Source organism: Mugil cephalus, chromosome 5 (assembly GCF_022458985.1).
Source record: "Mugil cephalus isolate CIBA_MC_2020 chromosome 5, CIBA_Mcephalus_1.1, whole genome shotgun sequence".
In the NCBI taxonomy this organism is placed as follows: Eukaryota; Metazoa; Chordata; class Actinopteri; order Mugiliformes; family Mugilidae; genus Mugil; species Mugil cephalus.
In genome coordinates, this window is record NC_061774.1 from 28546451 (window position 1) to 28560014 (window position 13564).

Here is a 13564-nt window from a genome sequence, read left to right on the forward strand (position 1 = left end):
CTGTTTCCATTCTGACAATTTATGATGAAGATTTGCTGAATTAAATGCTGCAACTAAACCTAGTTAACAAGTAGTTTAAAGGGTTTTTAGTTATAACAAAACATTTTGTTTTTCAGTCACTAAGAAGGTTTAGATGATGAGTTTAAAATCTATGACCTAAAAACAATACTGAAGATTCTTTCTTTATCCTTCTACTTCTTTATTAATGGAATATGAAATGGTGAGTAATGGATGCAGTGGAAGAATCTCTGAGTCTTTGTCTCATCTCCAACTAGTTTAGAACTACTCTGAAATCTCAGAATCAGAATCTCTTGATTGATTGTAATATCAGAGGTGTTCTATGTCTTCTTTACACAGATGTCTTGCTTTGATTTTGGCCTCATTTGAATATTGACACCTTCATCATCACAAAAGCAGGAGGACGCCCTGCGTGTCCAAGGCAGAACTTATTACACAATCAACCACGGGACCAGACTGTCCCTGTTCTCTTTACATTGCTCTAACATCACTTTAACATCCAGTCACGGTTAATCGGAGGAGAGCGGGAGCCTCCTGGAACATCCCAGGAATCCACGGCTGATTCTACAGAAATGTCCAGTCTCCTTTCTCTGATTCCACGTGGGTCTCCCTTAAATTGCCTTCTTGGTGGAGGCGCTAACATGAACGTCTTTATTGGTTACATTTTATACTGTGACACTTGCTGGTGCAGGAACTCCCTGTGAACAAGTCGTTGTTTCCTCTGAACTTAGCGGCGACACTAGAACTGAGAGAGGGAGCAGATTCCAATTACCATCCAATAATAACCAGACATCCAGGAAACCAGGTCCACTCCCATCATTCTACCTCAGAGTTCATGACAGTCGTCGTCTTGTGTTTCTCAGTAGCTGTGTGAGCACAGGAACAAAGGTTCAGGCTAACAGCCCTGACAGGGATGGACTTGCTAATTTGCTAATGGCTCCTTCTTCCTGTGGGCCATTAGATAAGCAGCAGCAGCCTCTGCTCTTTAAACCGGCGTGATGTAAACCCCACTGATCACTATCAGGCACGCTAATGGGCTCTGAAAGGGAGAAAACTCATTCAATCACATTTACTCACAGTGATAGATATGGCGGCGTGTAACGCTAACTGGAGCGGATCCGCCGTTGGATCCGCCGTTCGTTCCGCCGCGCCACGCCGCTTTGATTTTGTGTTCGATACACTGTTAGTTATTGTGCCGCTCTGTGTTTTTCTGGATGTGCCGGGGCGATCGGCTTTAATCATTAGCACAGGAAGGTCCAAGCCGTATCGATTTAGATGAGCTCTCAACCCCATCACAGCAGCTCATCATTAAAAGACGCTTTACAAAGACAAACCGCTAACAGGACATCAGGTTCTCACACGGAGCCACAGGTGCTGCTGCTGATGGACAAACACTGAGATCTATTTATCTCCAGGACGAGGACATGTTGTTTGTCTCGACACTGGGGAACAAAATTACATTTCACGATCACAAACCTTATAGACAGGTGACAAATCAAAGAAAGGAAACGAGTGTCTCCGTACAGAATCCAGGGGAATGAGTGAAAATCCGGTGAATCCTACGGATTTCACACTCATTTCTGAGCAATGTCATCATGGATCATGTTCTGGAAGAAAGAGACCTGAGAACCTTATAACAGGAAGAACTACGGCTTCTTCTGGAGGCTGGTGGTGGAAGGAAGTTGTACTCAGACTCTTTGTTTATTAAAATTCTCGTCACTCATTTGAATATTGTTAAAAACTGGTAGAGAGGAGTCATGCTTTACGAGTTTTATCCACCAGATTCACACTTGCACATTAAAGTGTGGTTGCTGGTATTGTTGAGCACCAACCAACACTCATATCTCAGCTTGTGCTCAGATTAACTCCAACATCCTTTTGGGTGCAGTAGAATATTGTAACAGCTGTTGTGTCTAATGGATCTCTACCTACTGCTGTTTCAGAACCATGAACAGGGCTGTGATTGGTGCATAATAACTTAAATTATTTACTGATCTCTGACCTGATGTTTTAGATTTTATATTTCATAAAACTGCACAAAACTCAGATATATCTTCAGCCATAGAAGCTTCTATATGTACTGTAACCTAATAAATATAAATTATAAAATAAATTGAGGAAAATGAGGAAATAACTTAACTCCCTGCAGCATCTCACACATGAACATGATCACATCAGTAATTAACCACATGCAGATACATCATTTAATGACAGAATCACACACTTATATTCAATAGTTTCACAAGTGAATTATGGTTTAGATTTATTCATTCATTAGTTGTTTAGTTCTTATTTAAAAGGCTCATTGGTAACGGGCAGACATCATATTTCTACCAGTGGTTGAATGAATGAGTTGAACTCTTCTGGTCAGTAGCTGGTGTTTAATGGGATGTATATTGGTCTGAAGGAGGCCGGTGTTACAGACTTTGTTGCTCTGATTGGTTTTGGGATTTTCAACTAGAACCTCTCTTTGTTAACAGTAATGAAACTGAAGTTTTTCATGTGTTATATGGGAACAATAAGCTCATGTCACGCTAACAACGGCTAAAAACAATAGTCTAGTAAAACCAAAACGCAGACAAACACCATCATGGTAAACTGGGATTAATAGTGTGCAATTCTACAATTAAAACTTTAATATTTTTATAAATCTCTGCCTCGTGTGGTCTTGTAGATTCATCTCTGGAAATAATTCAGGTAAAAAAGTCATGAGTTGGTTCTAGTTATCTGTTCCATTTACAATTTGTGTAACTTAAATGGACTAAATTTAGTTTAACATTGTAACAATAATATTAGTTAACCGCAAGAATAAAAATAAATAAATAATTTCACTCAAAAAAATGTAAATATTGAACACACCAAGTTTCCACCAAGTTATATTCAGAAAAGTGCTTTGATGGAACCAGTTTTCTGACTTGTGTAGCTGGAATGCAGATAACTCAGGTGTGACGTCGTTCCCGGTGCTGAATTATTTACTGCAACAGTAAATAACAGAGAGAGACACTCATACCTACACGGCCGATTTAGAATCACCAATGAACCTAACGAGCATGTGGAGCCTTGCAGCTGATGTCCGATTTCTTTTTGCCACTGAACTGTAACTCAGTCTTCTTGTGCTTTGTTCAGTATCGAAGGATTAACAGTGCATTTTATTTTTTCTGTTTCATATCTACGTTTGTAGCTCTTTGTTTTTTACAGTGGCAGTTTGCTGCTTGACTGTCCCCGTGTTGATCCTGAGCCTCTCTGTGACAGACCGACTGTTTCTCCTCTGACAGAAGTGCTTACTTGCAGTTTGCCTTCAGTTGTCAGGCGGTAACTCTGCTTCCTTTGTGCTTCAGTCACTCTGCTGTCGTTTAGCTGCACAGCAGCCACCAGACGTCACGACTCACAGCCTGTCGTTAGCTCCTCGGCATATCAGAGCTGTGTAATGGCGTTGCAAAAAGCCTAATTAGATCTAAATTAGCGTCACTTTCTTGACTCAACATTATGGATTGAGGATGAGGGACTAATTACGGTGCTATTAATGCAGAGAGAGGTTAATGACGGGGGAGTTTGTCACCAAAACGGAGCGAGGAGGGACGTGATCGGCCTCTCCTCACTCAGCCGCCAAAACTAGATGCTCCTTTTCTTTTCGCTGAGGCGAGCTGTTCTGCCAGTTTGTGAGCCGGCTGCACTTTCACTTTGTTCCGTGATCAATGTTCACTCTGCGTGTGGGAAACGAACAATAACTCATGTTTACAGGCAGCCGACTGCTCAGCGGATTAAAGCATTAACCGAGCCTTGTGTGAGCACAATGTATTTGCCTGCAATTATGAGTGTAACAAATCATCGGCGGTGTTCGACTGAACTTTAGATTACAGCCATAGACAGGTGGGGCTGTTAGCGGGATCGCACATTTAAACTGCGTGACACTAGAGATAAATGCATGGAAGACAACGCTGCATAAAAAGCATCAAGGTCTGTTACACTATTAAAAAAAAAAACACGTAAAGTTATTGATTACTGAATCCTTCAAGGTCTCAGAGACTGAACATTTAAAGTTTGTGTTGAGGGAGACATCCACACAGAAGGTCAGAGGTCATGGTTGGTCATGTGTTCCTAATAAAAAGCCCAATGAGAGTATAATCTTTATTCATTAACTCCAAAAAGATCCAATGGCTCATTCTAAATCTCTGTCAGAACTCTGGCACCTGGAGAAAGAACACAGGGTGGAGACACAGACGCATTCCTACTTAGCATTTTGCATTTTATAATCATGAACTGTGTGATGGAAGAATTAGTAAACACAATTATAAATCCAATTAGTCTTTCAGTGGTCGCCCTCAGTGCTTGACAGTTGTGAAAAGAGAGAAAAATGAGGTTTGGTAACAAGCGTGCAGCTATGCCTCGCGTGGTGCACCTTACAGAGTGTACGTGTAAAGCTCTGCCTGGAGATGCATCAGTCTGAAGGATCATTTTCAGTTTAGCGTCTGATGCATGGCCTTCTGTGTGTGACATAAGCTGCAGCAGAACATAAGACTGAAGTTGTTCTGCTCGTCCATAAAGCAGTAGTAGGCGACTGGTTGAGATGAATGACTACAGACCGGTGGCCCTCACCTCACATCTGATGAAGACCCTGGAGAGACTGGTTCTTCGCCACATGAGGCCTCATGTGGAACATGCTCAGGATCCTCTTCAGTTTCCTTATCAGGAGCACATTGAGGTTGAAGATGCAGTGCTCTACATGCTCCACATGCTCCACAGGGCTCACTCCCGCCTGGACCAGCCCGGGTTTATGTTAGAGTGATGTTCTTTGACTTCTCTAGTGCCTTTAATACAATCAGACCTGGGGAGCAAACTGGAGGGGATGGGGGTGGACCTCACCTCCTGGGTTATGGACGACCTGAACGAGCGGCCGCAGTTTGTAAGACAGCAGGACGGGGTCCATAGGACCATAGGACCATAGGACCATAGGTCCATAGGTCCATAGGACCGGCTCAGTTCTGGGGAGGAGTCTGGACTCTGTGGGGTCTGTCACTGAAAGGTGCAACAGGAAAAAGTTCAGAGCATCCTGGACTGTGACATCAGAGTTGTCAACACAATCTAATAGTTAATCATGAACAATCGCACAATTTCCAGAGTCAGATTAATTAATCGCACACTTCTGCACGTGTTCTAAAGAAACTGTGGAGGGAAGCTTTTTTTAATACGAAGAGCCCTGGTGGTAACTCATACTCTCACTGGCAGTAAATTCAGATTTGACTTTGTTTTTGTGGAAAGAACCAGCTGACGGGGCTTTGAAGCTGAGCTTGTCATTCAGAAGATTTATTTCTTTATCCATTTCTGCTCGTTTGTTTGTGTTTCTTTTGGGAGTTTTTTTGTGTATTACTACCCTCCACAGGATAAAGACGTTTACTCTGACTTTAGTTTGTGCTTGTTTGTGTTCCATTAAAACTGAATTTGCATACTTTAATTCTGTTGGTATATTATCTTTACATACATATACACACCAATCACCCCCATAACAATGACACCAAATTCACTAGATCCCAAACTGATCAGGTATCAACAGAGGCCCCTCCCCTCAAAGGCCCGTGTCCATTCTCTGAGGAGTCACCACAATTATTAGGAGGGTGGTCATAATGTTATGCCTGATCCGTGTGTCCCTCCATTTATCTGCTGAACAGTTTTAAAAATAGATGACGGTGGCTGAAGGAATAAGAGAGGAGAAGGAGAGGGGCAGCCATGTTTAAATGTGTGAGTGATGTGAGCCGAGGCCCGGGAGCAGACGCCACTCATCCATCCGGAGCCGCTCAGCGATTCCTCCCTTTTCAACAACTCTTAATGCGTCTCCGCGGAGAGACACACAATCCGGAGCCAAACGTTCAAGACAAAGTATGCAAATTAGTAATTAGTTCAATAACAGTTTCCCAAAACATCAGCCCTTAAGCAACTGCTCTGCATCTATTATAACAATTACCATATGCAGCGCGGCATCGTGATGGATCTGCCCCTCTCAGCCACCGCCGCCGTCCCCGAGCCTCGGCGTATGAATGAGCGAACGCCGTGATAATGGGAGACACAGGAAGGGTAAAAAAGGGAGAAAACACGTTCAGCCCAGCATGACAATCAGCTCATCCCACAGACAAAGAGAACAAGGAAAGAAACTCCATATGTGGGAGGAAACGCTGCTTTGTCGACCGTGACACAGATGGAAATATAAATTTAACTCTCAATTAACACACGCGTCCTTCATCCCTTTATATGTAGCGACACATGAAAGATTCCACTGCTAAAAAAACAAAAAAACTAATTCACAGTCAACTTCCGTATAGTTCAGGATTACATTTATGTGTTTTCTGAATTCAATTTAAATAAGTTTCCTTTCAAACTGGATTGCATTGGGTTTGCCTCTCCTGGAAATCTTCTATTATTTAAAATCTTTTACGTAATACTTCCAGAAGATCTATCTGAGTAACTCATTCAGACTTCTTTAAAAACTTTTCAGCAGCTTGAAGTTTTACCAAAGACATCGTCCCTCTAAAGTCTTTTCATTTTTTTTTAGGTTTTTCTTCTGACTATTTTCAGATTTAAGTCCAGACTCTGATCCAGCTTGAGCTCTTTTTGCAAACACAGAGGACATTTTTCTTTCGAAGGAGAAGTCTGTGATGATTTTACTGTGGAGTCTACTTTTAAATGAGCGCTGATGAAGATTGGACTGAGTCATTATGTGACCCAAGGCCTTCAGGCAGCAGAGGCGTATTTCCTTTGAGAGTGTTTGCTGAACAATGACGGGTCCGTCCAGCCCGGCTCCATGTTTGGAATTATCCTTCGGTCTATTAGAGGTTTGCTGTGTTTTGCCTTTCTGTTTTGATCAGAACTTTTTTTTTGACAGCAAACTACTCACATGAAGTCCAGATATGTTTGACAGCGGCCTGGACTTTAATTAGATGACTGCTATGCTGCTACGCTGCAGGACCGAGAGGTTCAGGAGGTCCTTTGTCCCCGCAGCCATCAGACACTACTACACCACTATTTAAAAATGCCCATTTAACTGTACATAGTTTAAAACCTTTTGTTGCACTGGTGCTCAGTCTGCACAGACATGCACATTAATGCATTCTCATATATATATTACCAGTCTTCCATTTGCAGTGCTCTTATTGCTTCTGTTACTTTTGTTAGCTACACTTGAATTTCCACCCAGGGGATGAATAAAATATTATTCTATTCTATTCTATTCTATTCTATTCTATAGACCTCATCATATACGTCACTGTGACATCACAGCGTTAGCTGGAGGCTAAACAGAAGGAAGCTCAAGGCGACACTGTCACTTTCAACCATGAACATGTCGTCTTGTTGTATTTTTTCCTGTCAAAACGGAAAAATCAAAAACACTAACTTGAAGTTTTATCACATACCAGCCACTGACAGTCGTGGACGACTTTGATTTGACTTTGGAGACTTAAAGAAAGGACTGGAATGAGACAATCAGCAACATGCAGACTTCATACAGGTCAGATTAACATGTGATGCATTATTAGTTTCAGCCTGGATAACATTAAGGGTTAAAAGAAATCGTGACTGAAATTATATTAAATTATTCATTATTTCATGTTAATGCTAATGCTAACCGCTAACTCAACATTATGTGCATGTTTCAGAGGTTTTTCAAGCAGAAGTTGCATTTACTACGTTCCCCTCCACAGTGGTTCCACTTACTTCTTGTTATATCTTTGTTGGAGAGGCTTCACTTGATAAAGACAGACCAGACGTCGTCCCCTCTGTGTCCTTTGGTCAAATTATCCATAGTATATCCAAAAAGAAAGGTGAAAAAGGGATAGCATAGATATCTGGATACCTGGTTTCCTGGAACTGGTCATGAACCAACTCCACTCATGTGAGTTTCAGTTGTTCCCATTTAAACCCGACACTCCATCAGTTCTTCTACAACCGAAGAAGCTACTTGGATGAACCACCTTGAAGAATGAAGCTTGATTTTTGGATAAAAATTAAAACGTTTCTCTTTAAAAAAGAAAAAAAAAAATAGTAAAGTGCCTCAAACCTTAATTGTTCATTTTCGGTTTCTCTGTTGTTGCTGCTACGCTGTAGACACAGATCAAAACATGTGCCATGAAACAACAAATGCCTTGATGTACAATTATGAGAGTGAGCTTCAGTTAGCTGCAGCATGGATGCCCGTTTCCATGGTTACAGGCCCCCTCTCCCTCTCCGTCTCTTTTTTGGAGCTGGCATACGCTAACGACACCGTTGATTTGTCGCCGGTCTCGGCAACCTTGTAAGGTGACGACGAGGCCCGGGCCCCGTGTACGCGGCGGCGGCTGGACTGCTGGTGATAATTAGTCTCTGTAGTGGCGCCGCTCTGACTGGGTGCACATGTTCCAGCTGTCACAGGTGTATTCTGGGAGATGCGGTTCGGTGACAGCCGTGACAGCACCATCTGGACCTGTCCGCATCTCGGGACGCCGACTCTGCAGTGACAAGTTGCAAGCAGTGCCGGGAGACTATGAGATTAGCGTGCTTGTGTGTCTTTGTCATTTTCTGTGTGTGTGTGTGTTTCTGTCCAGTGTGTATGTGTGTCTGAATATTCAAGATGCCAGCAGCAGGAGAGCACATTGTGTGGTGTGTGTGCAAATACACGCTTCATGCAAGTTCAGGTGTGGGTGTGCGTGCGCGCACATGAATGTGCGTTTGATTCTGTGGGTTTAACCGCTGTATTCATGTTGCTTCAGTGTGCGTTTATCGTGCATATGTGTGTGTCTTTGTGTGTGTGTGTGTACTGGAGGTGGAAAGCTTGCTCTTGGATCTGTGTTTTATTCTCTGTGTCTATATCTGGCAGTCCAGCCGGGATTCATGCTGCTTTCAGACACGTGTTTCAGGATTTGTGTGCATCTGTGTGTGTCTCTGTGTGTGTCGGCTCTACTGTAAATGCATGTAACTGTTTTATCAGCCCCTTAATGATAATGTGTCCATGTAAAACAAACAGCCTGTTTAAACAGGTCTAAGCTTCTCAGCGCCCAATCTCTGTTTAGCTCAAAACAACAACAACAAAAATCTGTTTGCCTCATTTAAAGCTCCTCTGCTTTTGGATGTTCATGGTCCAGTGAGTGTTCTGTCATTCAAAGAGTCCCTGAGTTTGACCAGTTTATATTTTCCATTATGCACCGTCGCCAACATTTCAACAAAGCCGCCCAGCTGCCTCTCGTTACCATGGCTCCTTTTAAGTAAAATTCCCTCAACTTTTTGAAGAACATAATTAAAAGTATGTAGGTAGAATGCTGTGCTATGTAGAAAGTAGTTGGAGACTAGTCTTGCATACTTTCTCTGTCAAGTTAGGACTAGATTTATTCTGTGCATATTGTCGCCTTAAAAGAATTTTTTCTTCATGTCCTCTGCGGGGCAGTGCAACAGGGACATGGAGGAATTTTCTGAATTTTCTTGAAGATTTCTAATTAAAGGGTATAGTTTGCTTTCTTTGAAGTTGTGTTGGACGGGGTATTATCCACAGCCAGTGTATTACCTGGTGGTGCACCACGGCCAGCACGGCTCCAGCTCGGAGAAAAGGACTATTAAGGGAGGTGGAAGAGGTCGGCAGCAAAACAAATTTTATTCACCAAATAAAATCATCACAAAAATATAGACTTGTGATTTTATTTTATTTTTTTAGAGGGAAAAGAAAATGTTCAAGCCCTTTCTTCTTTTTAATTTATGTTTAACTTGCACGACATCCTGATGAACTGTGGTGTTTGTGTTGCGTTAATTCATCCTGTGTTAAGGCGTCAGTCACACAACAACACAAACCTCAGCTCTGATACAGACCAGCTTCCATTCCTCATTTGAAAAGTTGAGCTGACAGCCAAGTACTGCTGTGATTATAAGAATGCATATTATGCATAGTGTATACAGTATATAAATAATACTTCAGATGTGAACAGGCCCCTGGTGGACCAGCCAAACATTTCAGGTGTCTGTGTCTATCCTACATTTCATTCATCATTCTTAGGCTGGTCAGAACGTGTTACATGTGTGGTCTCATGCATATTCCTGAACTATATTCACTGCAGCTGGTAGTAGCACGGAATGTGCTTTTAACGTAAGTCCGCTAGATTCAGATAACATCATTTGTGTCTGATGGGAAGAAACTCAGTGCACCCACAGACTCATAAAGCGAATGGTTTCGATTTAATATTTCACTCAACAACTGGAATTTTATTTTAGTGGCAAGAAAATTATATACATTAAAAGAATAAATAGACAAAACAGCCGTAGCTTTGCTGCCCAGGTGTGAGGCTGTGTGCAGTCTGATCACATGGTACAGTCCATGTGACCGTAGACTGAGGAAAATGGGACTTTTTCTTTTCTTTTTTTTATCCACTGGCACGTTGGCCATCAATATTCATCTTCCATTGATATTCAAACTTCTGCCAACACAAACTTTTTGCTTCAGAGCTACATCAGATGCAACTGTCAGTGTAGCTCAGCTAGAATTCGTGCAAACTTCATGTACACACAACGGCACAGACCTGGCATTGGGCTTTGAATGCATCGTCATCATAATCACACTCATCTGCAGTCTGACTGATTTCATTCGTCTCCTGACCTTCTATCCCTGCTCCGTTCGACACAGCTGCTTTAAAATATTGTAAATGCATGATGTGCGACCTTTTACATTTCAAGTTATTTACAGTTTATATTGTATTTTTCTTTATTACTGGCTGCAGGTACAACAATACATTTCACTGTGCATGTGACAAATAAAACTCATATCTCTTATTTTATCTTCTCGGAGCCCCTGAAATCAGTCCCCACACAATTTACAGCTGTACACAAGGAGCAGAAAAACAGTTATTAAAAAACAGACTCCTTCAGACTGAATGAAAGGGTGAATGAGGATCAGCTTCGGATGCTTGTCAAGCTCAGCTCAGAGCCTTTGTTTCTTTGAACATGATGGACGTGATGCTGCTGCAGCTCGCTTGTGTGTGGCGTTCACGGACGTGTGCGCTGGAGAGATGAAACGGCAGAGCAGATGAAACGCTGTGCATACGTGGGTGTTTGTGTGTGTGTGTGTGTGTGTGTGTGTGATGGGGAAGAGGGTGTGTGTGCAGTGAAAAGGGGTGTTGCCCGTTACACTGAGCGTCCCCCTGGGCTGGTAGCTCTGGAAGCTCTCTGGAAGCTCACTTCACTCAGATACATGCAGATCAAACAGTGCATTGATCTCTGAGCTTCATAACACACATACGCTCTCACGCTCACACACCAGCTCCAACACGACTTCTACCAACACCCCCGTTCTTTCCACCAGAAGCTGTGTGAAATATGAAACACATGTTAATTATGATCACGCCAAGTGTCAGTTACCACTCACTGTAAAGCCTTTTTTCCTTCCATCTGAGGAAAGTGAAATGAGCTCAGCGCCCTTTTCCCTGAGCATCACGCTGGTCGGTGGATATAATGTATTTGTACCATGGTTGTTAATTTAAAGCTACTTCAGTTGTGTTTTGGACACTAGAGGGCGGAGAAGCTTCGCAGCACAATGGCAGACACTCGTCATTCAAAGTTATCACTGATTAGTTGGTTACCAGCTGCCCACTGAGGAGTGACCATGCTGCTTACCGAGTATGTTTAGTGCTTTTCATCAGCAGGTGAACAGGTGGTGAAAAGTTCTACAACCACATCCGTTCTCTAACGTCCTGCACAGCCACCGTTTAGCTGCAGAACCGTCATGTCGCCATAACGTTGGACTCAGTGAATGTAGGTCATGGAAAACCCAGGAAGATGGTGTAACTCATGCTGTTTATTTGTCAGCTTTTAGCATCTTATTGCATCAGAGTTGCATAAGCACGGGTGTTGTGCCTATGTAGAACACACGTTATGTAAAAAAAAAAAAAAAAAAAAAAAAAAGCTTTTATTTGCAGAACTAACACATTGTTGTTTCCTTTGAAGTAGGAGACTACAGGATGCTCACGCTAATGATCACGGCTCGGTTTGTCCAGATGTATTGATGGAGACACTGAATGTCTCTGATTTTGGTTTGAGACACAATAGAACGGTTTGTGGGTTTGAATCGAACACATTTGTGACAGAAAGTTGTTGGCTGACCTCAGGAAATTACGCTTCTGGGTAGTGTGATGCCAAATGTATGATGTTTTATTTATGAGGCTTAAAAGTCAGCGCATTTCCTCGTCTGCTGCTTCACGTTTGACCACCGTATTTCCAAACGTGGAAATTGTGCTGAGTCACTTTGCCTTCCAGCAAAACGTGTGTTATTAAAAAACAGCTGCAGTTAAATATCGGAAATAAAATGATGTTCACAGAGAGAGCACAAAACTGTCCGCCGGGGCTTCAATTGTCTCCAGAGACTCTAGAAACAGCAATCAGCACAAACACACACAACCACACACACACACACTGATCTGTATGCCACTGGGTGTGTGTCAGTTCCTGCAGCTTTCACCTGCAGTCCAGTAATCTGCAGCAGAGATGAGATGGACAACAAATGAAAACAGTTTTCTCTCATCTCATTCAAATGGTTTATTTATGCATACCAATAGTGTGAAGAGCCCTTGATTTAATTGAAATCCTTCTGGCAGCAATAACAGAAGCTTAACATCAACCACAGGCCGAGCGGGATGTGTTTGTTGAGGCTAAACATGCCCCGTAGCCAACTCAGAGAGAGCTAGCTTCAGTCCAACAGCCGCTCTGCTCTGTATTCCTGCTGCACACGAGGACTCACAGCCACCGCCTTCTCCATTAAGTCGCTCTCAGCGCAGCGTCCGTAGCCGAATCTTCCCACGACCACTGGCCGTGAAAGATCCTGTGAATATTCATGATCCTCAGAGGGTTCATTCAAATCGCTTTCCCAACCCCTCCTGACCTTTCCTGCAGCTCCAGCATCAGGCCGAAGCGTTCACGTTTTAGATTCTGCTCCATGAAAGTGTTTGGACGTCAGCGTGTTCCTATAACAGCCTCCACAGGTTCAAGCTGGTTTCAGAGTTTTCATCAGATTTTTTTTTTTTCCCCATTTAGACACAAACTCTAACACGATGTTGAACTTGTTATTTATTTATGGTGTTTTGTGCATGCTGGCAATTTCATGGTGGAGCAGAAACACTATTGTATAGAATATCGACATTGTGCAGCAGCATTAATATTTCCATTCAGTGAAGTTACAAGGCAGCAGAAACATATGAATAGTTGGAAATCAGTTTGGAAAAAAATGTGCTTATAAGTTTGTGTGACAATATATTTATTTATATCTTGTCTGCTGGTAATTAGTTTCAAACCTATTTGGACTTTATCTGTTTAAAATAAATAAAAATGAGGATGTTTTTCCTGAATGTGCATATTCATGTGTTGTCCTTTATTTGACTTTTAATTTAGTAAACAACATTTATGTAGTAAAAAGCTTCTTCAGAGTTCCCTGAATCAAAGGTTGTATGTGGAACCTTTCAAGGTTCTCTAATTAAGGTTCCATTAAGGTTCTCTGAAAGTGATTTGGTTTGTTACTGTTCTTAAAGTTTACTTTTCCCTCCCAAACCATAGA